Below are 6,563 nucleotides of genomic sequence, written 5' to 3'. Positions count from 1 at the left end.
ATATTTTTCCATAATATTCAATGATATTTCAATAATAATTTATTGGGAGTACAAATAAGTCTCCGCCGTTTGACAAAAGATGGTCCCACCAGTAAGTTATGGTTGAAATTGTCAGATGAAAAACGTCATATCGTAAGATTGGATATCTGGCAACACCATAACCTTGAAATATTAGCGATTTTATACCAGCATCACATAATTTTTTTCGTGCGAAAATGTCGAGTTTTGAGCCGAATAAGCGTCATTTGCGGGAACTTTTGATTTACTTCTTTAATTTGAAGAAATCTGCAACTGAGGCGCATTGATTGCTTGTAGAAGCATATGATGAGGCTGCTTTAAGTGAGAGAAGTTGTCGTGAGTGGTTTCAAAAGTTTAAGAACGGTGAGTTTGACGTCGAAGACAAAGAACGTAGCGGAAGGCCGAAAGTGTACGAAGACGCGGAATTGGAAGCATTATTGGAGGAAGATTCGTGCCAAACGCAAGAAGAACTTGCACTTACATTAGGAGTGACTCAACAAGCAATTTCACATCGTTTAAAATCGTTGGGAATGACTCAAAAGCAAGGAAATTGGATTCCATATGAACTGAAGCCGAGAAACGTTGAACGCCGATTTTGCACATGTGAAATGCTGCTTGCCAGGTATAAACGAAAGGGTTTTTTGCGTTCGTATAGTCACTAGTGATGAAAAATGGATCCACTACGATAACCCAAAGAAGAGGAAATCATGAGGACCACGTGGCCATGCTTCAATCATCAACAGCCAAGCCGAATATTCATGGAAAAAAAATTCATGTTGTATATTTGGTGGGATCAGTTTGGTGTCGTGTATTATGAGTTGCTCAAACCGAACGAAACCATTACTGGGGCTCTCTACCGAACACAATTGATGAGATTGAGCCGAGCACTCAAGGAAAAACGCACCCACTACTACTCCAGACACGACAAAATTATTCTCCTGCATGATAATGCTCGTCCACATGTTGCGGCGCCGGTCAAAACCTACTTGGAAACACTCAATTGGGAAGTTTTACCCCACCCGCCGTATTCAGACATTGCTCCCTCTGACTATCACTTGTTTCGATCGATGACGCACGGCCTGTCTGAGCAGCACTTCACATCATATGAAGATACCAAAAATTGGGTCGATTCGTGGATAACCTCAAAAGATGAAGCGTTCTTCCGCCGCGGTATCCGTATGCTGTCAGAAAAATGGGAAAAAGTAGTGGCTAGCGATGGACAATACTTTGAATAAAACATAAGGTACTGTTCTTTCACAATAAATACCCAATTTTTGATAAAAAACGGCGGAAACTTATTTGTACTCCCAATAAGAATATTCAGTAATATTTATTTCCTCAAAATCTTAAAAGAACCTTAACTTTTAATGATATATCAACTATTTTTATGCTATTTAAATAAAAGAATTTTGGTTTAAGTGAATGTATATCAGTCCAACCTACTATTTTCCAAATATTTTTTCTCTTGCTGCACGGCCGACATATCGATTGATTAATCCTTGATTCCGTTCCCCTTTCTGTTCCGCAGCTCGCGTTGCAATTACCAGCGACAATTTGACCGTGGGGCAAGTTTGTATCCTAACCGGCATTACGGATCAAATTAAGGCGCATATTCGAAGAAGGAAAAGAAGGAAAGCCGCATGCTGGTCACTTGCTTCACGGTGTTCGGCGAGATTTCTACCATCGGGTAATAACATGCCGCTGCCACCCCGCGCGGCCAATTGGGCAGCGGAAAGAGAAACAGGAAGATTGGAGCGCAGATTAGTGGCCGCCCCGATTGCGTAGAGGATCATTACCGGAGGATGTGGGGCACGGCGTTGATAAGAGCAAATCGAGCGGCTTTCCACAGCGGCCGAGAAAAGTCAGCTTGGAAGAGCGCGGAGCCGCGAACGATTAATTCGCTCATTTAATTCCTACCTGTGCTGACGATCGCGACGTGGCCTCGAGTGCGTTGATCCTCGTGCCGCGTGTGTGAGACGGCCTAACCTGTTCCCATCGCACGCCTGATTTATTTCTAATACATATCGGAATTAAGTAGATCTCACGACCGCGATTCACGGCTTTCAATTAGAGATAAGGGAGTTTTAATTGGCGTTGCTTTGCAACACTGGTCTCTGTCACTTTCGTAAACGAGCTTCACATCCAGCACGGTCGGTATCCGCGAAGGATCTCACTTGTCGAGTATCGATATAAGACATTTATGTGGCAACATGATTCATTAGCATTCCGCTGATACAGGAGCGCGCGCGTCTCAAAGCTTCGCAGGTACGTTCCAATAAATAATCAACGTAGCAGTTGTTTGCGTATTTAGTTGATCGAAACCAATCGGAAAGAACTTCTGAATATTCTCGCTACTTTATTCGTCATTTTCAATTATTGCGCTGGCTCACCGTGGCAGTGACGGCGAAATTATCATCCTACTTTCTGGGGTACATTTCTCGGATCAATCAGTGGATCAGATCGTGGTCGGGTCTTACCGGGAGAACGCGGATTTCACTTACGCCCACTTCGGTCCATTCTACGGACCGATTTTAAAGCGCTTCTTTGAAATTTCCCTCCGCATAAATTCTCGCTCGTCGTGCCCGCCCGGCGATCTATAATTATGTAGGTTTTTGCGTACACGAGTCGCCGGTACAGCCGCTATTTCCAAATACGGGACTCGGCATAAAGTTGTAAGAGCCGCGTGACATCGCGCACGCACCATCACCGCCGCGAGAATCGATTAACGATTCGCGAAGTCGATCGAAAGTCGTCGTCGTCGTACCAGGCCTAGAGCCGGCTATCGCGGACGCGTTTTAGTCCTTTCCTATTTTCTCGCGTATTCCTTTTTCCCCGGCGAACCCGTTCGACGGGCGATTCAGTGCCGCGAGTGCGGCCGCGCCGATATCCACGTCCGATGCTTGTCGATCCGGAATTTTTAACGAGCCACATATACCCGCCGTACTTACCCTCTCGCGGCCGGCTTGATGGCCGCTCGCATCCACTATCGATTTCTGCCATCGAACCTGATTATGCTCGCGCGGAGGCGCGTGAAACGCGCACCGAGATTATACACGCGCGTAGATAGGAAATGCTCTCGAGAGAGAGAAGCCCGGGTGGAGGGAATAACTCCGACAGTGGTTATACGGTATATTATAACGTAGTTGTATACGGAGAATGCGAACGCAAGCTCCACTTGTTTCTTACGAGGCGAGATCCGCAAGTGTCCCTTCTTCGATTTCGATTAAACTTGTCGTAGCCAACAGGCTACGTCGTAGAGAATCCGAAAATAAGAGACTCGTATTTCTTTTTTTTACAAGCGCTTCACTTCTATGGATAAAAGGAAACTGCGTCGAGTTCAACTGTGTACGGTGAAATTATGTTGTGAAATCGCATCATTGGGATACGAGTCGCAAACGCCGCGCTATAAATGTGTACATGGAGATAATTTTGTAGTAGAAATCACTGTACGATTTTACAGCCGCGAAGTAGATCGACATTCTGCAATAATTCGCTCTATCCTTTCATTTCATATATGCTTTAGAAACTGTAACGTGCTGTTAAAACACTTGCTATGTTTCTAGCGAAATGTGTATGTATAAAATAAAATTTCTGCAAATTTACTGTACGTTCCCTGTACATACTCCTGAACTCTTTGACCGATTAAATTTTGCATTTCAAAGTTGCTCTGCAGAAGTTTGCTGAAAATATAGGTTACCATGAAATCTAGACACTTCATCCTCTCCACTGAATTTCATCCCCTTGACACTTTGTAATATTGCCGGATAGTTTTAGCTAGTTTATTATACTCTTTAGCAAGATAAACTTTATTAGATAGACAGTTTATTTTCCTGAACTACTAAAAATATAATAAAACTCGAAAAAATTTATGTGAAAAATTTATATTCTGCATATTTATATTTAGTATTATATTGTATATGTTGTATAAGCATTTGTATAAATTTATATCTGATATATCTTATATTTATACTATGTGTGAATATTTACATTATGAAGAATTTATATGAAAAAGAGTTTATATATATGAAAAAGAAAGTATAATATTCTCTCTGATTACGCATAAGAGCTTACAGTTTCTTTTTATACAAATTTTTTTTAAATTGTACTATGCTTTCAGTAGTGCTGAAATAGACTGTCAGTAAAGTACATCCTGTTAATAAATATAGTAAATTTGTTCTTAGGAAAAACTTAGAAAAAACAGCACGTTTTTCCTAAGATATAAATATCACATATAAAATGAAATGATAGTTGATTACGATAGAATGTCGATCTATTTGTTGGTTAAAAAAATTCTATTATTATAGTATTCTATTATTATAATGATTTTTACTACGACTTACATAATGACTTTTCTCCGTGTACATGGAGATAATATATAAAATTATCTCCATATACACGGAGAAAATATTACAGTAAAAGTTATGATAGAAATTATTGTCTATTTATTAAAAAAGTATTATGCACGTTTGACTTTTTATTACTTGAATATTTTTATGTCACCAACTTTACTGCTTCGGTAGCAATTTATACTACAATTTCGTTATAGTCCAGTTATTTCAGTTATTTCAGTTATTTCAGTTTTGCGGAAGACAATGTAAGAAAGTACAATTTTAACGTAATTTTTATTGAATTTTCCCCGTGTATTTGTCCTGCTTGTACACGATTGTTTGCACGGCTTTCTTCATGAAATGAATAAAAAATTTGCGAGAAAGAGACAATTATTAAACTCGCCCGACATTTTGCAAAGTACATATTTAAATGCAATACATATATGTGTCGTGTTATTACGAAAATTATTAGCTCACGTGGCATTTCGTCGGTAATGAATCTTCGTCATATTAATTTCCGATCGCCAATACAAACGGGAAATATTGGAGAACAGAATTCGCGTATCTGTTATATGCTTACGGTGTATTACGCCGTGCATTTTCTAGAATATAAATTATGAAAACATCACGACGAACAGAAATGTCTCATTTTCTATGAATAATGTGGCTCCGTGTTACAATGCAGTTATATAACTTTCGTAGTGCTGTTATTTCTCCGTTTCGCCCGAGAGTTTCGTTCGTACATCTCATCTCGTGGATGAAGTTATCGCTAATAGTCGTCACAGCGTCGTATTCACGTTGTAATCTCCTTCGCGCTTTAAAATATACGACAATGTCGTCAGCTTACCAATTAGAATAGTCTGTATCGATTTTCTTACCAATAAGGAATTTCATTTTAAATAAACCTCAACCGAAGTTTACTTCGTATAATTAATATTCGCTAGGATAATATAATGCAATGTGAACATCTTTTTATCGAAAAAAGATGACTATACGTCAAGCATCGAGAAAACATCGACTGGAAATCGTCCTCGAAGAAATCAAAGTTAAAAAGTGTGCCGCGCATCGTCTAAATGGTAATGCACTGCTCGGAAGAGATGAAGTTTGAAGAAATGAAGAATTTGAATAAGCATTACTTCGTAAGAAATCGCCATAAGAATATCTTCTTCTTTTTAGGTTTAAAGATGAAGTCTTATCTTAGTGTAAAGAGTTTGTTGGATTTTTGTTTTATAACATTCTTGCCTCACTATCTCCCCTCCAAAGTGTGAACGTGATTTTTATGATAAAAGTTGCGCATTTCGATTCATAGAACTGGCAAAATTTTTTTCGTAAATTCCATTTATGGAACCGTAAAGATTAGTTTACTCCTTCGAGTAAAAAAAAAAAGAAATTGTACGTACGATTCTTTTTGCGGAGATATACTACACTCCAAAATTATCCATGCATTTTCATCACCTACTGCCGGTATTGGCATTACTCGATGTGCATCACGGATAGGTTGCCTTGAAACTAAAGAAATAAGATGCTCGTACGATGATTTTTCACGAAGTAATGCTTATTCAGATTACATCTCTACTTTTGTCTATAATTATTATATTATAAATATAATTATTATAATATTTTGATGTCATATTTCTTTATGCCATATTTCTTTAGGTAGTATATTCGCACTTTTATGACGCTCATTTAGTTTATTAACGCGCCATCAAGGACGATAATAATGGCATCTAATTTTCGAGTCGAAGGGCGACCGATCGGCATTATCAGCGATTTTCTTCATTGATCTCGCTGTTAATCTCATATTATACTGTCCCTCTCTCTCTCTCTCTCTCTCTCTTTCTCTCTGAGCTATCGCTGGGATAAAGCGCGCGCTTTGTTATTTCGTTGAAATTTTCTTTTCTTTTTTCTTTTATTTTTCAATCCAAGTGGACCGCGCGCCGATCGCGTTCAGTCTATTTAACCGGTTCGCTATCGGCGGGTAGCACGACGTCATCGAGGGATACGCCGTGACGTCCAATGACGCCGTTCGTTCCTTCATTCGCCGCGTCCTCTCGCCGTCTCGCCTGCGCGCGCGCGCGCGCGCACGTTTTATTCATTCTCTTCACCCTTTATCGTCCGCTCGTTACTACGATGCACGGCGTGTACGTTGGAATGGCGTCGAGACTTGGAATAGCGTTCGTCCAACGCCGCCGTACACGCCGCTGTCGCGTTCGATGT

General features: G+C 39.9%; 1 protein-coding gene across 2 annotated transcripts in view; it reads right to left on the bottom strand.

The window, feature by feature from the left end:
• Window positions 1-6,563, bottom strand: part of LOC116853131 — a 96,477-nt gene that overhangs the window by 46,529 nt on the left and 43,385 nt on the right. The gene's annotated exons all lie outside the window — the stretch shown is intronic.

This window comes from Odontomachus brunneus, unplaced genomic scaffold, assembly GCF_010583005.1.
Source record: "Odontomachus brunneus isolate Ranch 3 - 2012 unplaced genomic scaffold, Obru_v1 Obru_scaffold_279, whole genome shotgun sequence".
Lineage (NCBI taxonomy): Eukaryota > Metazoa > Arthropoda > Insecta > Hymenoptera > Formicidae > Odontomachus > Odontomachus brunneus.
This window is presented reverse-complemented; position numbering and strand designations above follow the sequence as displayed.